This window comes from Pseudophryne corroboree, chromosome 3 (assembly GCF_028390025.1).
Source record: "Pseudophryne corroboree isolate aPseCor3 chromosome 3, aPseCor3.hap2, whole genome shotgun sequence".
NCBI lineage: Eukaryota > Metazoa > Chordata > Amphibia > Anura > Myobatrachidae > Pseudophryne > Pseudophryne corroboree.
The window spans coordinates 533,081,938-533,102,234 of NC_086446.1; the positions used below are offsets into that span (position 1 = coordinate 533,081,938).

General features: G+C 45.2%; 1 long non-coding RNA gene across 1 annotated transcript in view; it reads right to left on the bottom strand.

Moving 5' to 3' along the window:
• LOC135056235 (uncharacterized) overlaps positions 1-17,680 on the bottom strand; it is a 236,939-nt gene extending 219,259 nt beyond the window's left edge. Inside the window, exon 1 of the long non-coding RNA XR_010243929.1 lies at positions 17,303-17,680. This is a non-coding gene — a long non-coding RNA (uncharacterized LOC135056235). The remainder of the gene's footprint in view (positions 1-17,302) is intronic.
• Positions 17,681-20,297: the final 2,617 nt, after the last annotated feature.

Here is a 20,297-nt window from a genome sequence, read left to right on the forward strand (position 1 = left end):
GATGACCTGGGAAACAGAGCTTTAGGCGACCCAGGGAACACAGCTGTCTTAGGAGACAGAGCTTAACATGACCAGGAAGCAGCACTTCCGTTTGCATGGAGATGGATCTTAGTATGATGTGGGTCTGAAGCATGGGGAAGGCGAGGCTTCCAATGGCCGGTTGAGGTTGTACAGTCGGGGGCTAGACATCAGAGTGCTGTGCTATTAGTACTAGTGACCGGAAGAAAGATGTTTTTTTTCCTGTCAACACTGGCTACAATGCAGTGAATCATGTGGGTCTATTTTCATGGGGGGCCTGGAGCTGACTCATTGTTAGTCCAGCCCTGGCACAAGCATAGTCATAGCAAACTGTATAACTGCAATGGGGCCCGTCTTGAGCGGGCCCCATTGCTTGAGCCAGTCTGCGTTTTTCCGGACACTCCCTGAAAACGGTCAGTTGCCACCCACAAACGGCCTCTTCCTGTCAATCACTTTGCGAACGCCCGTGCGAACGGATTCTTCGCACCATCCCGTCACTGACCGCCAATGCCCGTTGTGGCCGTCTGACGTGCGTGCGCATTGCGGCTCAGACGCATGCGCAGTTCGGATCTTGATCTTCTGCTGTGCGAAAATGCACAGCAGCGATCAGATCTGAATGACCCCCATAGTCATACAACAATGTTGGCCAGGTGTCAGGAGGATGTGAAGGGAATAAAGGAAAAATATGTGAGGTTATGTGTGGACTGTATAGAGGAGATGTACCAGCTTCAGGCCCCCAAGAAAATTGGTCCACAGGATTCACTGCAGTGCAGCATTGCTTATTTGTGCACAAGTATGGTGTGTACAGTACAGGTCAAATATTGGTTGATCTCACAAAATATCAGACTCCAGTTTATGTAGCTGACAATGGGATTAGTTCAATTCAGTGCAATATGAATAGCGCTGGGAAGGAGGTTTTCAATTGAGAGCGCTGTTATGCCCGACCAGAGGATGTCTTCCTGCACCCCTTCTGGGGTACAAGCAGAAAAACGACTAAACTACTGCTGCAATGCTGTTTCCTGCCTTCGGCGTGGCACAAACAGCATCGTGACAGGCACTTAAACTGGAGAATGCCCGCTGTCACGACTAAACACCCAGTTTTAAGGCGCAAGAACGGTCACTCTGTGACATAACAGCTTGGTCAATTGAATAGCTCCAGAACCTCCGCGTGATTCGTATCGTGCTGAATTGAACTGACCCCAAAGACTTGTTGGATTGAAATCTAGGCTTGGTTTATTAGAAGGTTCAGATATTTTATTTGGCTTTTTTTTTTACATTGCTTTATGCATGTCTGTGGAAGTGTTATGTGCCTAGAATAAGCCCATAGTCTCCTGCTGAAAGTAGTGTACTGGATAAATGAATTTCTTTATAATGTGCAGTAGTGTAAAATGGGTATAGTATGGGTGGCCGGCGGCCGGGATCCCGGGGGGCCAGCATACAGGCGCCGGGATCCCGACCACCGGCATACCGACAGCTGGGCGAGCGCTAATGAGACGGTATTCTCGTCGCCGGGATCGTGAAGACCACCTGTATAAAATGCCATTGTTTGATGTCACAGCTATTGCACTATGCCTGTGTGTTAAAAAATTCCCTTAATCTTCATTATATCTATGATACTGTTTGGGCATGGGCAGAACACTTACTCCACAGCCGCAATATTTGGAATTACAAAACTGCACATTGCTTAGACACCTTTTCACACGTCACTGCAGTCTGTCGCACCTTATTTTGGTCACACTTCACTATTCAGTTCAGAATGACTTATTTTTCCAATTTAAAGAGATGAAGACATTATAATCTTTCACCAGGAGAGGGAGCTATTTTCACACTCATTTCTTGAAGCCACAGTCTAGTCACCCAATAATACATTTTATTTTACATGATTAGGCCCACATTTATCAAGCCTTAATGAGTGATAAACTGCACACTGATAAAGTACCAACCAACCAGCTCCTAACTTCCATGTTACAGGCTGTGTTTGAAAAATGACATTTAGGAGCTAATTGGCTGGTACTTTATCACCGTGCAATTTATCACTCTCCAAAGCTTCATAAATCTGGGCCCGAGTTTGATACATTGGTATAAATATAATTTGCTATAACATCAACAATAGCTGACTATCTTCACAACTGTACTTACTAAAATTGGCTGTTTTCCTAATGTTACATTTCAGTTTTAATCCTGCTGAATAATAACTGTAAATACTAATGACTGTGCTAATGATGTTTATATAATAACAGCTCTTTTTAAAAAGTATAATTATAAGTATAAACTCGACCTGACCCGATGACCAGCTCCCTGCTGAGTTATAAATGACCTGATGAACATCTCCCTGCTGAGTCCTAAATGACCCGATGACCATCTCCCTGCTGAGTCATAAATGACCCGATGACCATCTTCCTGATGAGTCATAACTGACATGGTGACATCTCTCTGCTGAGTCATAAATGACCCGGTGACCATCTCCCTGCTGAGTCATAAATGACCCGGTGACCATCTCCCTGCTGAGTCATAACTGACATGGTGACATCTCTCTGCTGAGTCATAAATGACCCGGTGACCATCTCCCTGCTGAGTCATAAATGACCCGGTGACCATCTCCCTGCTGAGTAATAACTGACATGGTGACATCTCTCTGCTGAGTCATAAATTACATGGTGACATCTCCCTGCTGAGTCATAAATGACCCGGTGACCATCTCCCTGCTGAGTCATAACTGACATGGTGACATCTCCCTGCGGAGTCATAAATTACCCAGTGACCCTCTCCCTGCTGAGTCATAAATGACCCGGTGACCATCTCCCTGCTGAGTCATAACTGACATGGTGACATCTCTCTGCTGAGTCATAAATGACCCGGTGACCATCTCCCTGCAGAGTCATAAATGACCCAGTGACCATCTCCCTGCTGAGTCATAAATGACCCGGTGACCATCTCCCTGCTGAGTCATAACTGACATGGTGACATCTCTCTGCTGAGTCATAAATGACCCGGTGACCATCTCCCTGCAGAGTCATAAATGACCCGGTGACCATCTTCCTGCTGAGTCATAACTGACATGGTGACATCTCGCTGCTGAGTCATAAATGACCCAGTGACCATCTCCCTGCTGAGTCATAACTGACATGGTGACATCTCTCTGCTGAGTCATAAATGACCCAGTGACCCTCTCCCTGCTGAGTCATAAATGACCCGGTGACCATCTCCCTGCTGAGTCATAACTGACATGGTGACATCTCTCTGCTGAGTCATAAATGACCCGGTGACCATCTCCCTGCAGAGTCATAAATGACCCAGTGACCATCTCCCTGCTGAGTCATAAATGACCCGGTGACCATCTCCCTGCTGAGTCATAACTGACATGGTGACATCTCTCTGCTGAGTCATAAATGACCCGGTGACCATCTCCCTGCTGAGTCATAAATGACCCGGTGACCATCTTCCTGCTGAGTCATAACTGACATGGTGACATCTCGCTGCTGAGTCATAAATGACCCAGTGACCATCTCCCTGCTGAGTCATAACTGACATGGTGACATCTCTCTGCTGAGTCATAAATGACCCGGTGACCATCTCCCTGCTGAGTCATAAATGACCCAGTGACCATCTCCCTGCTGAGTCATAAATGACCCGGTGACCATCTCCCTGCTGAGTCATAAATGACCCGGTGACCATCTCCCTGCTGAGTCATAAATGACCCGGTGACCATCTCCCTGCTGAGTCATAACTGACATGGTGACCATCTCCCTGCTGAGTCATAAATGACCAGGTGACCATCTCCCTGCTGAGTCATAAATGACCCAGTGACCATCTCCCTGCTGAGTCATAAATGACCCGGTGACCATCTCCCTGCTGAGTCATAAATGACCCGGTGACCATCTCCCTGCTGAGTCATAAATGACCCGGTGACCATCTCCCTGCTGACTCATAACTGACATGGTGACCATCTCCCTGCTGAGTCATAAATGACCCGGTGACCATCTCCCTGCTGAGTCATAGCTGACATGGTGACCATCTCCCTGCTGAGTCATAAATGACCAGGTTACCATCTCCCTGCTGAGTCATAAATGACCCAGTGACCATCTCCCTGCTGAGTCATAAATGACCCGGTGACCATCTCCCTGCTGACTCATAACTGACATGGTGACATCTCCCTGCTGAGTCATAAATGACCAGGTGACCCTCTCCCTGCTGAGTCATAAATGACCCAGTGACCATCTCCCTGCTGAGTCATAACTGACATGGTGACATCTCCCAGCTAAGTCATAACTGACCCGATGACCAGCTACCTGCTGAGGCATAACTGATCTGGTGACCATCTTATCAGGAAATAAAAATTTTAGGCCATTAAATTATCTTTGATCAGACTGTGCCTGTGTTTATGGAGATTTACAATGATGTGAAGCTCAAAGTTATTGCGGATTTACAGTATAATCAATCAACTTTACATAGAGGGCCTTATTCTGAGTAGACCACAAGTCCTACTGCGGAGGCATCCCACTTGTATCTGCAAACTGTGCATGTGTGGCTGAAGGCAATCACTGTGCATGCTCCACACCATGGGGTAAATTTACTAAGATGGGAGTTCTATTTTAGATGGGATGTTGCCCACAGCAACCAATCAGATTCTACTTCTCATTTATCTAGCACCTTTTAGAAGATAACACCTGGAATCGGATTGGTTGCTATGGGCAACATTCCATCTTAACTAGAACTCCTATTTTAGTAAATATACCCCCATGTATATTTATCTGGGCAGAGTTTGAAATAGGAAATGGATTTCTCAGTTGGTTGACATATTACTCGTTCCGTTTCTGGCGTGTAGCCAGATTTCCGTGCTATTCTGGAGTGTTTGGACGCAGAACACAGATAAGGCTCCTTTGATTAATCTTTTGCACCCAGTATGGGGTGGGTGTAAGTGCCGATACCGATGTGGGCAGCTGTGGATAGAAAACAGTGGGCAGGCTGGCCACAATAAGCATAATAAGCATAGAGGGGTGGATACTGGCATTAGCTGGCACACAGAATGCCAAGGCTGGATGGAAAAGTAGCTGCAGATGTGTCTTACACAAATCAGGCCCATAATCTCTGTATTGGCTACAATTTTGATTGACAATTCCAGACGGGATCCTGGCGGTCAATATAACAGCGCTGGGATCCTGAAGTAGGACGCAATGCCGGCGTCTAGATACCGACACTGCTCGGGATGCCGGCGTCACATTACAGATAGCAGGCATCCTGATAAGTTCTCACAGCGGGACGCGCTGGCGTCCTGCCGCGGGGCGTGGGGTGGCTAGGTTTATGCACATAGAAGGGGAGGTTAGGGTTAGGCATCAAGTGGGTATTATGATGGACGGGATGCTGCTGTCGGTATACTGACATCCGACATCCCGTCCATCGGCAAAATATACTGAACCCTTCCATTCCCAGTAGGGCATTGCTGCACAAAACATATACAGCATTACTAACGATAAGCATACACTTAAAAAGCAATGAGGTCCGTGAAAAGAAAAGGTTACTCTCATATACTAGTCATGAAAAGGGACAAATGAGAAGGACAAGCAAATGAAAATCTCAGTGGGATAAGAAGAGACGCACTAGGGATCTATTCATGATGATTGCAATTTCTTCCTGTTAGCAACTGCTAGAAATGAATTTAGCAAAGCAATTTACCATAAAAGTCATGTTGAAACAGCACATCTGGATAGTAGGCTGTCCTGGTGATGACTGTACCCTAATAACTTCTTTCACCACTTCTGACTGCCTTTACTGCGCATGTGGAGCTCACAGCAGTCACCACCTACACATAGGATCCAAAGACCCTTTTCCACCAATGTTGTAACCTATAAGTTACAGCAGCTAACGCCATCCTCAGATGACATTAACTATCGGGGCAAGCTCCGCAAACAGGAAGCAGTTAAAATACTGCTAGTCGGGATCCCGACAGTCACAATGCCGACGCCAGAATCACGACTAGCGGTGAAATGCCGTCACCAGAATACTGGTGCCAGTCTATTCTCCCTCTGTCGGTGTCCACGACACCCATAGAGGGAGAATAGAATCTGTAGTGAGCGCAGCGAGCCCGCAAGGGGCTTTCAAGCGCTCACCCTGCTGTCGGCATTTCATACTGATCCCCTGCAAACTAGACTCTCTGATATTTCCTTCATTAGGCGGTTGTGAAATAGCATAGATCCCAACATGTGTCTAAGGAGTCTATCTACTAAGCCTTGGATGGAGATAAAAAAAAGGGGGACATTTACTAAGCAGTGATAAGAGCGGAGAAGTGAGCTAGTGGAGAAGTTGCCCCATCAACCAATCAGCTGCTCTGTATTATTTTATAGCATGCAAATTATAGATGTTACTTCAGTGCTGATTGGTTGCCATGGGCAACTTCTCCACTGGCTCACTTCTCCACTCTTATCACTGCTTAGTAAATGTTACCCAAAGTCTCTGAAGATAAGTACCAGACAATCAGCTCCTAACTGTAATTGTTAAAACACAGCTTGTAACATGACAGTTAGGAGCCGATTGGCTGGTGCTTTATCTCATGCAAGGCTTAGTAAATAGACCCCATGTATTTGGAAGTCCAGATAAATAGGCCCCTAAGTGTAGATGGCAGCAGGGCTTGATGCTGTGTACAGGACATTGGGATCAGGAGGAAAGCAGTACATGGGACACCATGGTGCAGGACATAGGTGTTAATGGGGCTCAGATAAGTTTAACCTGTGTCTGTGCTGTTTGTGGCTGCTCTGACATCACCAGCGTGTTCTCCGTGTTTTCTATAGATTGCTCATCTGCTAAGCACAGTTGTACCTCAGCAGACCAGCTGTATTTCTGTGCTCCAGCACCCCTCACTTTGCCCGCTATGAGCTGCAGACCTTCATGAGAGGAGGCCATTATTTATATCCCAACTATTTCATCCTACTTTACCCCACCTCTCCCCCCTCTCCTTTTCCTCTCAAACAAATGTGTTGTGTTAGTAGCGTCTCTGCAGGACAAAGTGTGCGTTTGTCTCCCCTCTGGGGAGAAATGAAAGAGAGTCTGTGTCCTCCGTACCATGCTGGGACCTCAGCATTTGTCCTGTAGAGCTGAAAATATAAAGAGCTATCTGAGGAGACATAGAGACCCTCTTCAGAGCAGAATGGGGGGCTTGTTCTGATGGTCCTTTAATGGCGAGTTAGGAGTGAACATTAGGACAGAGGGGTCTGTGTCCTGGCTTTACAATGGGCTGAATTATTACAGGCTCAGCCTGGGAAGGGGGACAGCTCTGCATTCACATTAATAGTGGGGTGGGGGGCTCAGCTTAACAATCAGAGATGCTTTGCTTCCCTCTGAGTATTTTTGGGGGAATTTTCAAAAGGCAGCAACTCTTTGCAAACGCGTCGTTCTCTGGATTTGTGTGTAGAAAGGTACAATAGCTGGTTCTATTTCTGAGGAGGTGTCATTGAGAGACGAAATGAACTTTTAAGCTACAAAACCATCCAAATACATCCATCCTTGTCTTGATTATAACTGTAAGTCACAGCGCTATGGACAGAACTCTTACACATGCTATAACGTTATTTTGCTGTATAATGGCTCTGTGCATGCAGGGTGAAAAAAAATAAAACTGGTCCCCGCAAGAAACCCTGCGGAGAAAGTCTCTGTGCACTGTGGTGTCTTCCAAGCAGGCTTCCTCCAGATCACACAGCAGGGGGGCTGTGCTGTGTAGAGGGAGTCAGCCCAGGAACTATAGCTGGGTACATATACTGTATGTACAATCATTTTACTTACGTTCAGAAGTCTCGCCCACAGTGCTGATACGCGTGTACACACCTGTACAATCTAACTTGGAACATTTGACATCTATGTAAAATATCTGCTGAAAGGTCAGCAGTGCGTATACTATATTCTTCTGACAAAGCATGATCATAGGTGCTTATCTTAAGGTATCACATGAACGTGTCGCTTATCAAAACAACGGGCCGCACATTGTATAAGTGTGTATCCAGCTTAACATTAGCCCAGCTGATTGGGGTTGGGAGACCGGCTGTCAACAGCGGGATTCCGGTTTTTAGATGGCCGGCGGGGGAGCGCAACGAAGTCCCTAGCGGGCTTGCTGCGCTCGCCACAGGTACTATTCCCACTCTATGGTTGTTGTGGTCACCCACGAGTGGGAATAGTCCCTGTTGGTCGGCATGCAGACCGTTGGGCCACTTGAATTTATTGCCATGTGTGCTACTCCATAATTACAAGGATGTTTTTAACAGACCTAACCAAATAAATTAAGCTCCTGTATATTAATACCAAAATGATTGTCTATTGCCATCTATTACACTTACTGCAAAGCACGAGGGCCTGCTATGTGCACTGAGGGAATCTCTTTGGTACTGCTACCTAGGAACAAAATTCTATAGCAGTGGTACCATGATGTAGTTATGATCCCTGCGGCCGTGATCCTGGTAGTCAGCATACTGACGCCGGGATCCCAGTCGCCAGAATGCCGACAGGGGGCCCGGGACTATCACAGACCGCTCAGCACACATCTCTCCCCCCGCGTGTATGCCAAATCTAGTCAGATTGCTTAGAAATGAAGTAAAAATCGCCAAGTGTTTCTTATAACAGAAGATACAGTGTTCACATTCTTGTACAGTAGCTAATGGTTGGGTATGATATGCCGGTGTTCCGGATGCCGGCAGTCAGAACACCGACCACAGCATCCCGATTATTACCTTCCCCTCCTGGCCCCCTAACCTCCTTTTCTGTAGCCTAAACCTAACCGTAACCCCGCAGCCTAAAACGCAGCCTAACTCTAACTTTTCCCCCGCTGTTTAAACCCCCCCCTGCGGGTTACATATCAGGCATGAGGTGTGCTCGTTCAGGATCCTGGCTGCGGGGATTCTGGCGTCGGTCTGGAGAACTTATTTGGGATTCCAGTGTCGGCATTCCTAAGTGTCGGTATTCCATTGTCGTTATTCCGACTGCTAGGATGCCTACCTCTGAGATCCTGACCAGTACCCATAGCTAATGTATAACAACCTGCATTGCCAATCAGAACCAAAGATTGAAGTATTAAAACAGCCTTACGATTTCTAAGCCACTGCTGTATAATCAATGGCTGCACTGTTTTTCATGTGAGACCATTCAGGTACCTACTGTATAAACAGCTTATGGATATAGGGCCTAATTTAGTATAAACACTGCTCCGACAGCATTCGCATGCTGATGCCCTCTGCAGTGTGCACGCGTGCAGAAGCCGCACTGCGCATGCACACACTGAGATGCGACAGCATCTCACATGGGGGAACGTGTCTGCCTGATTGACAGGCAGAGGCGCTCGTGGAGTGGGAGGGGATGTCATGCCATTGTTTCGTGGGTGGCATTGCAGTGTTGCGGGGGGCGCGGTCCGGACAACGCAGAGGTGTCCGGACCGTTTGCTTTTGCAGGCTGTGGTAGCTGAGAGACGTCACACGCAGCCGCTGCAACTTAAAAGATGGTGGGTTGCGTCTGCCTTAGCAGCCAGGCTACGTAGGCAGAGGGTTACCCTAAATATGCGAGAGCATCGCTGTCGTGCAATGTGCTTGCATGTTTTCTGGTGGGGGGGAGGGGGGGAGGACCTGGCATTCGGGGTGGACTTGCCCTGTGCTGGGAGTCCTCCCACTTGTCAGTGTAATTGGTTGTAGATGTGTGATTTTTCGCACATCTACATCCCATGCTGAATTAGGCCCGTAGTGACCAGTGATCATTCCTATAGACCGGTTTTTCAGAAAGCTGCCCTTTGCTGCAGTCCAGGATAGTCTCTGCCAGGAGCCCTTGCAAGTGCTTACTCTAGAAACCTGTACAATTCTGCTTAGAATGGGCCTGTTCCCTACTGTACATGTATTGAAGGTTATTCCCGAATTCAGCAAATTCTTCATGAGTGAGTAAACATTACAACACAGCCAAGAAATGAAAGATAGAAGAGATGACTCAGATCTTCATCCCTCAGGGGCTGTGAATTGTAAAGAGAGTTTTGTACTGGAGTGAACCTGGATGTGTGACTCAGAGAAGGATAATGCCATGGTCACCACAGGACACCCTAGATATGTGACACAATACTAGCAAATGACCACCATTATTAGGATCAGCTGACAACAGGCAGTGCAATGCTTTATGTTGCAATCTTCAGTAAGGGATAAGTACATTAATAGCTAATTCTAAACATATTTCTAGCAATGACTAATGGGCTATCATCAAAATATACTAGGGCAGGCATATCAAACTCAGAATCCCAACTGGGCCAAATTATCAAGGTCTTAGTCTTGTGTGGGCAGCAAGAAAAAGAAAGAATTTATATATATATATATATATATATATATATATATATATATATATATATATATATGCCTGGGACCAGAAGCATTTTGGATAACGGATTATTACATATTTTGGAATATTTTTATGCCCCCACTATAGTGCCAGTTACACATAATGTCCCTCATTATAGTGCCTGTTACACACAATGTCTCCCAGTATAGTGACAGTTACACATAATGTCCCCCAGTATAGTGCCTGATACACATAATGTCTCCCAGTATAGTGCCAGTTACACATAATGTCCCTCAGTATAATGCCTGATACACATAATGTCTCCCAGTATAGTGCAAGTTACACATAATGTCTCCCAGTATAGTGCCAGTTACACATAATATCCCTCAGTATAGTGCCTGATACACATGCCTCCTTCGTGGGCATGCTGCTTCGGGAGTCAGGGCTCCGGCTGTAAGGGTTGCAGCTTTAAGGGCTCTGGCGGTCAGGGGTGCGGCTGTCTGTCAGGGCTAGCTGCTTCACACTGCCACATGGGTGCCAGTGGGCGGAGCAGGCAACGGGGCAACATCACCGTAAGCATATGTAGATGGAACACCGGGGACGCAGTTCTGCCTCGTTCCGACCTGCCAATGGGTCGCAAAAGGACCCCTCTCTGCAAAATGATGTGGTAGGGGCTGCATGCAGCCGTGGCCTGCGAGTTTGACAAAACTGTACTAGGGTATCCCAATGAGGTTCATTTCTACCGAAAAACAATACTTTGAATAGGGTGATATCTGTGTAAATTATTACAAGATCATTAAAATGTATACAAAACCACATTTTATCATTTACTTATAAGAATAGTAGTTCAGGGTATAATGACATCATTAAAATTCATATATGTGAATTTTCTTTACTATAATTTATTAGCTACTCTGGAGATATTAACTGCATATTAATCTTTAATATATTCTGCCGTGCAATAACCCTCTGTCCTATTACAACGCTGTATAATAGATGACCACCATTCACACCCCCATATTTTACATGTAGCTGGCTCACTGAAGGCTCAAAGCGTACAGTAACAGGGGTAAATTGCAGCAGTCACTAAAATATTGGCTATTACATTTACCCCACATGCTCTGATTGACCTGAGGAACTGTGAACTGCAGCAGCATCTTATACTGTGTGTGTATAATCTGCCCTTCACAATGAGACTTTATACATAGACTGTCCATGGGTCATCTTTAAACAAAAGATGACTTTTTCCCCCCCATACATGAGGGACCCAAATTACCAATTCTGTATAAATTCAAGTCTCTGTCTTACTTTGTTGGTTAGATAAAACCTCTTAGCAGAGTACACAAAGTGACTTGTAAAATAACTGACTCTTATCATCACTGGGACGAGGGTCTTATACAGTCTCTGCATACAGTCACCATCATCCGTCCAACAACAGTTGGTTTTAAATGATTGGTGCTAAAGGAATTTTGTGCAGAAATTTCAAACCTAATGTTGGAGACGATGGTGAAGATCCAGGCAAGGTTAGAAGCAATCAGCTATAGAGTGTATCTAGCTAACAAGGGGGCCCATTTATCAACAAGTTGTAGCTATTTTAAATTTGTTGCATATGATAAATGACAGGAGCTGATTGGCTGGACCACCATTTATCATAAACGAGTTTTAAATAGCTAAAACTCGTTCAGAAATAAGCCCCAAAATTAGATAGGCAACGAGAACAAAAAAGGCCCCAAAAGTGGAACAATCAGTTAATGTGAAAGCTGCAAGTATATTTAGCTATTCCTGTTTAGACTAACTAGGGCGTCAAATCCAGATAATTGTAGATATTACATTCACATAAAATAGCCTGTCTCTTTATAAATGCACTTAGTCTTTGAATAATTTGGCAGAGATCTACTTATAATTTACACTAATATACATTAAAAACAACCATGAATTATAGAGGCATTAGTAAGATGTGAGCAAGGCATGTAATTATGCAATATACAAGCTTAGCACAAGTTCATCTCTGGTTCTATGACCATGTCATCTGTATCTAATAAGGAACAGTCGGTATACTGACGGCCGGCATCCCGATCATCAGTAAATCCACCAATCCGCATTGATCCTAAAGAAAGCTAATAAAGAGAAATTGCCCAAGTATAATCTTCATTACCATGTTTATATCCCTGTTTGGCAAATACATGAAATGAAAGCATAGTGATATAATTTATGAAAAGCTCATTGCCGGTGACAGTATATACAGTCACCCAGCTTTAACCCGGCTCCGACCGAGGACACTGAGCATGGGTTGAAGCCGGGGTTTTAGTACTTACCCTCGTTCACACTGGATGATGGGCCAGGGTTATTTCTGGGTCGCCACTGTTCACAATGGACACGGGTCTTCCAGTGACATGGGTCTTCTGTCTAATAGTGGACGCTTGGAGATGATGCTATCTCCAAGCTCTACTGTGCCTGTCAATCAGCTCCTTTAGGCACGACCTTTCAGACCATGGGTTTGTTCAGACAAAGCCGAGACCCGGACCTAGGCGCAAGCCCTGGTTGAAAGGCTATGGGGGATATTTAATAAAACATAATTATCCCAGAAAAGCTGGAAAATGTGATATTTATGTTTTCTGGAGATGGAGATAAATATTTCCTCTCCAGTGACAGTTGCAGAGCAGTCCACAATTCAAACAGGGAAACCACACCAACTGCCAATGAGTCCATAACAGCAATGTCTGGCAGTGTTTGGGGTGGCAGTTGATGTGGCACCCTTATTTGAATTGTGGACTGCACTGCAACTGACACTGGAGAGGAGATATTTATAGCCATCTCCAGAAAACATAAATATCAAATTTTCCAGCTTTTATGGGATAATTATGTTTAATTAAATATCCCCCAATGTCTGGAAGGGGTATGAATGTTGTTCATCCCTGTGGAAATTAGTGTAATTAAACTGAGACAAGTGCAATACTGCATTGTGAGCTACAAGACCTGTGTGTAGCAAACTACACACAGGGGTCAATCCAATTGTGGGCAATGTGCGTGTCCCCTGACTTCGTATAACAACATCTGTACTTTACTGTTTCTACTCCCTTGCAACAGCAACTTGCACTCTTCGCCTGCAGTTGGATTTACCCAATAGTTTGAGAAACCTGTGTTGTGTTACAGAGAAGCTACATAGGGGTGAGACCTGGAGGGTATGAGGGATACACTGACCTAGCTGGCCTGGCACTATTAGTCAGGAGAGTGCTTCCAGCAGCATTTACAGGTCTCTTGCTAACACTATGGCACCAGTGCAGTACATATATGATTTCCGCTGCACCTGTCACACAGAGGCATCCTACTGACCCTCTATATTTGACTTTTTCCATTCAGATAGTTGTTTGTTTTGGCTCTTACTTAAGATGGACGATTTAGCTGTTCCATCTCCTCCGTCCCCATAGCCCTTCACTACCAGCTCCAGCCCATATAGTGTGTTGCTAGTTACTGTGGGATGGCTCCTTCTCTGGGACCAACCCTGCGCCCTTCTCACCTCCAACTTCATATGTTCCTCACTTCTATGCAGATAGAGAGAGATAAAAAGAGATATCTATATAAATATATATTTGTCAGGTAGGTGGTGTGGCTGCTCCTGACAGGGCGACATTCAGCAATTTAGAGGCACCAAAATGAAATTATATCTTGGTCCGTCCCCACCCCAACCTAAAAACATGGTGGCGCTCCTGATCAACCTGATGTCCAACCACTACTTACCCCCTGCCTAAAGTAACCCACACACTACTTACTATAAAACCAACCATTATAGAAACACCCATGCTGTCAGTGAGAACCCTACAACACGTAACAGTGCAGGTTGGCACTTGTTAGGTTCTATATTGTGACTGAGGGGCCTTGCTGTGTGTTGAGCAGGTGACATGTCAGGTCAGCATTCACCTTCCTCTCACTACCACTCTCTGTTTGTCTCATCTCTTTGCAGCAGTCACCAGGCTCACACAGGCCTGTCTTTATCTTTGCCGCTCTGCAGGTCTAGACTGGCCGCTGAGCATCAAAGCCTAAACAGGAGGATACCTACAGGACACTCCCGGCCTGACAAAAAACCTCTTGTGCTTATGTTCCCCCACTGACAAGCATTACTATGAGAGAAAACATAGCATGTAATCCTAGGGAAGTGTGCAAACTCTAGCACACCCATTCTGTGCTCCCAGTGTGTTCTTCCTGGTGTGAGCAGCCCACAGGTAATGCTTTCCACCCCAGTTCACTTTAGCAAAAGCAGAGTATAATAGCATTATACTGTATAACAAAATGTTGGTATATGTATTATTTATTTATTAACAGTTTCTTATATAGCGCATCAAATTCCGTTGCGCTTTACAACTGGACACAATGATAAGACAAAACTGGGTAATAAATAGTCAGAGGTAGGAAGGCCCTGCTCGCAAGCTTATAATCTATATTGGGGATACGTATCACACAAGTTCCCAGTGTAAAAATGTATCTCAGTAGAATAGCCATCTAAAACGCAATATCGATTAACTTGTATGTATATACCTTAATATTACATGTTTTTAAATACAGTGGCTGACCTTTTTCTCAGCTGGAATTTCCATACAGTGATTCAGCTTTATAGTGTACACATTTTCAAACACTGTAAAATAATATATGTGGAGGCTATGTCATATATGAACAGGCAGACAGATCAGACAGTCAGAGAAGAAGTTCTTATTTTTGTCAAAACACACCTGGAAAGTTATAAGTAATCCAACAACATCCCATTAAAACCATCTCATACAGTAGTTTCTGTAACACCTTGAGCAGAATCCACAAAGGAACATTCTTGTGATGGAGTGGAGATATGTATTGTGATAGCAGCTGACCTCTCCCACTGGTATACACTCCTTATCACATTAACCCAGCCTAAAGTATCTTTCTTACAGGAATAAAGACTCTATTGTGTTGGAATAGGAGAAAAACTCAAATTTTTCTGCAATCAACTTCTGACAACATCACAGATCCCTAACACTAAAGTAGTTACCATTTAAAGTCTCTGACTCCTGTACAAGGAGGGATGTGGAATAGTGTTTGATCTGTATCCAGTGTAGATTTGCCAGTACAGACTTCCACGAGGGTTTTCCTACATGTAGAATGATCATACATATTAATAATGACCATCTTCGTAGATAAGATCATGGTGAAATGAATGCAGTTCAGTGAGTATAGCCAGCAATTGGCTCCTCTCTTCATGCAGACATCTGTTCCCCAGTCTTTAAGCCTCTATTCTCCATGTGGGTCCTTGACACTGGCTCAAAGAGTTGTTGTCTAGACAGATGTTCAGTCTTAACCCCTGCGGCACAACACAGACACAGAATGGATCTGCAGTCACAATACACTCAGCCTGTTGAGAGTTCGGTGTGCGTTGTTGGTAGAGGTAACACAATTATGTGGGACAGGCAGTCTGCGCATATCACATGTTAGGCTGACCTTGAATAGCGGGCTGCTTAAAAGTCATGAGTGATTTCTTAGGAGAGGAGTCTCTGAGTGTTAAGCTGGGCAATTGCTGCCAGCTACAGTTATTCTGATAGGGCAATGTTTTCAGTCTATGGCCCAGCTTTAGCAAGCCATGGAGAGTGATAAATAGCACAGTGATAAATAGGTCTATTTACTAAGCCTTGGATGGAGATAAAGTGGATGGAAATAGAGTGCCAGCCAATCAGATCCTATCTGCCATGTCACAGGTGTTTGAAAAATGACAGTTAGGGGCTGATTGGCTGGCACTTTATCTCTGTGCACTTTATTTCCATCCAAGGCTTGATAAATATGGGCCAATATGTATGTATCTTAAACATCATTTTTTCCAGAATTTGTGCTGCTAATAATAATAATACATGCACATCATATTAGGTTTAAGACCTATAACAACTTAAATAAAAATCTGCTCTCTATGCAACAGTGTACTGGAGTGGGGCACAGGGAGTGACATTCTCGTTTAAACAAGGAAGACCTGTACTTTTTGCAAGGTCACATAGTGCTCAGTGCTGTGAATTACCTTTCAGTGTATTATAGTGTGGCACGTCTGGCAGTAGTGCTCAGTTTACTGAATGCAATTTCTAGACGGCTCAAAAATCTGGTCACATTGTCATGCAGAATTGTACATTGTGATCCTTTTTAAAAAAAAAATAATAATACAATATTGATTGTATTTTTATATTATTATTATTATTTACACAATTTTCTAAACAATCTGAATTTACTTTTTATAGACAATTACATATGTAGCTATGCACAATGTTAATAACATTTTATGGATTTCTAGAGATTTGTAGAGTTGTGTTAACAATAACTTATAGACTACTGTTTATCACCATGTTTAAGGTGCGCTATATATTTAATATTGTCAATACAGACCACCTGTACTAATGATCTACCTTACCAGAATAAAGGCAATGCTATTGGCTTATGAAATATATCAATAACTACCTACTTGTACTGCGCCAAGGCATTGCTGAGCTCACTTGTGCTGAGCTGACTGATAACTAAATGCCACTGCTGTGTTGGTATGCTCCATTAAACCAACAGTCAGAAAACTGAATGACTGCCTTAAGACAAGCAGGGGTTAACTTGGCTGCTTATACTGAAGTAGAAATCCACATGTTTAGCAGTCTTACTGGCCTGAGTGATCTCATAACACAATGCAGTGTTGTTATTCATGAAGCAACTGAAGCCAGGAGGTGCTGCCACTTGGCAGAGGGCAAATGCCCAACAGCACAGGAGACCTGCACCCACACTCAGGATGCCCAGTGGCAATGTCAGCTAGCTGGAAGTGCAGAAAGTTGTCAGGTGCTAGATGGTACATACAGGAACTCACCATGCTGCACTTTCTGTAGAGAACCTTACATACAGTATAGATATATTACTCATACAGACAGGAGACACAATCCGCACAGAATGCAGCAGCAGCAGCCACCAGCTGGAGCACCTGCCATAACTACACTTTTGTCTACTGCCAGTCACTTACCTGCAATGATGACTCTAGTGACAAGGGCCCCAGTGATATCATAATCCACCAAAAGGAATTCTTAAAGATAAATCCCATAAAGTAGCCAGAAAATGAACAGATCCAAAAAAAAAAAAGTGCATTTTTATTCCCAAATATTGTGAATGCTGTTTCCATAGGAGATACACTGCTGAGCCCATAGTATCCATGCAGGGTGGTCGTGGGGTGTAATTCCTGTGCAGGGTCCCGGTGACAGGCTGTGATCTGGAGCATCCTGGGGCTGGAGTGCTAGCAGCTGGCCGGCTGGTCCCCAGTCCCACTGACTGCACACAACTGTCCTAGTGGCTGGAGGTAAGAGTACAATGACTCCAGGACACCCCCTTCCTGCCAGGGACTAGCTAGCAACTACAGCACTCAGCTCACAGGAACAGCTCCAGCTGCAGCAGTGTCTGCCTCTGTGTGGGCAGGCTTGTCTCACGGTGCCTGAGAGTGTTAACCCGCTAACTGCTGAGCACAGCTGATGTGCTCAGTGCTAGCTCTGGCAGCGGTAGTTGTACAGCTATATCGTTCCCAGAAGGAGGACAGCTCTGCGCTTCTGATAAGACTGAATGTTGGCTGGGGATATTTTGCTTTAACAGGAGATACTGTAGTGGGGCAAAAAAACTCCTCCAGAATATAAATAGTATTCATTAGTTTAATCTATAATGTACACCGAGGGCAAATGTTCTGTAACTGTATACAGACATTCAACAAGACTCCCAGTACCCTGATTTATTTAAACGAAGCATCACATTGTAGTTCATTGTTTAAAGAAATCAGGAAACTAAAGGACATATTTATCACAATCAGCATTTTTATTGTGGATGTGATAAATATTTTTTGCCAAAATTTGCAATGTAAAATGTAATATTTTCATGCAAATGTACCATAATACCCCTTTCAGACCGCCACCTCTGAACACGGGTTATTGGCACATGAACGCACATAACCCATGTTCATGTGCGGTCTGAAAGGTGCAAGGGATGAAATACCATGTCGAGTGACCCGGTATTTCAACCCTGGATGTGTGCAGGGTTGTACACGTCTTCAACCCGGCTCGCTGTGCGGTGTGAACGGGAGCCGGGTTGATGCGACCCCATTTCCCGTTCACTCACTGTGTACGGGTGGTGCTTGGAGATCATGTGATCTCCAAGCGCCGCCCCAGCCGCGTCACTGCTGACGTCACCAACCCGGCAATTTGCTGGATTGCAGTCAGCCGTGGCGGGGAGCCTGAGGTGGGATCGCACGCTGGGAGCTCCCGTGTCAGGCTCCTGTGTGCGACCCACCTCAGGCAGTCTGAAAGGGGTATTAATCTCTATCCTGGTGAAGAGCTGGAAGCAGGGTGGGGATACAGTTAATTTGTTGGCTTCGGGATCTCAGCGGTCAGGATACCGACGCCAGAAACCCGACTGCTGACAATACCGACAGGCGGAATCCCAGCTCACAGGGGCTATTCCCACTCGTGGGTGTCCACGACACTAATAGAGTGCGAATAAAACCTGTGGCGTGCGCAGCGAGACACGGAGCCCGCAGCATGACGAGCGCGGCAAGCCCGCAAGGGGACTCTTTGCGCTCACCCCACTTCCGGCATACTGACGGTCGGGATGCCATTGGAGCATGCGTCACCAGGGGCCGATAGAGGCGGATCCTGGCGATCCCTATCCGGAAGAATTTTCTGAATAGTAGCCATTAGGCTACTATAGGATAATGCCATCTGGAGGGGCTGCATTTGCCAATGAAAATGGAGGGATATCCGCTACAATTCATCCATAGTACTGTACATTTTGGGGTTCCTTAATATTTGCAGGTACTCCCCTCCTTCTGAAAACGCAAATATTTAACCCCTAAATAGTTGTTTATTGCAGGTGTCACATTTGTACACTTTATCACTTTGGTAGAATTATGCCTGTAGGACCAAACACTAATCCATGGCCTGCTCCCTGCATATCTCCACCTATTAAAACTCTTTTAAATACCTTGCCTCACAACCATAAATGTAGTTCCCTCATTTAAGCACAGTACAAGGCGTATTACAGAGCCCGTCCCATTTCATAAAACTAACTCCATCCAGGAGAAGTAGCATCTGTCTCCACCCGTGCACCTCTGATGCCTTATTGGTGACTTATACATCAATGGGCAAAGTTGACAAAAGATAGACACACAACCACAGAAAGGGGAATGATATGTTCGCTGAATATACTAGTCATGCCATGTTTTTTAAGCAACATTTTAAATATTCCATAATTTTGAATATTTATTTGATAAGCCCACAAAATACTGTAACAGTATCTAATTCCCCTTTCACACCAAAAATGCAGGGTCTTACCCGGGAATACGGTCCCGGGATCATGCAGGGACATTCCCGGGTAAGACGCCTTGCATACCGCAGTCAGCAGCGTGGCATATTGCCGGGTTGCTGACGTCAGCGGTGACGCGGCAGGGGCAGCGCTAGAGATCACATGATTTCCAAGCGCCGCCTGTACATAGAGAGTGAACGGGAGCTGGTGCGCATTGACCCAGCTCCCGTTCACACCGCAAAGTGAGCCGGGTTGTTACCGGGTTCAACCCTGGTCAAGAGCCGGGTTGAAATGCCGGGACATGGTTCCCGGGATTTTGACCCAGGACCCTTTCATACCGCACATGAACACGGGTTATGCGCGTTCACGTGCCATTAACCTGGGTTCAGAGGTGCTGGTGTGAAAGGGGTATTAGGGACAGCATAAGTAAAATCGGACTTGGTCAAGTATGGCAATGCATCATTCTGAATTCTGTTAGGATCTTTTAGGAGATGGTGTGTACGTGCCTTGGGAGATGGTGATAGGACTATTGTCTGTAAACACTTGCTGTTAGCTGTGGACTGAATGCTTATGTTTCTTTCATACACCTGATGTTTGGGTGTAGGAACCCCCAAAAAATAGGACCAGATTAAGATTTATAGGGGCTGGGTGCTCAGCAATGGCCATGTCATGTCTGTATG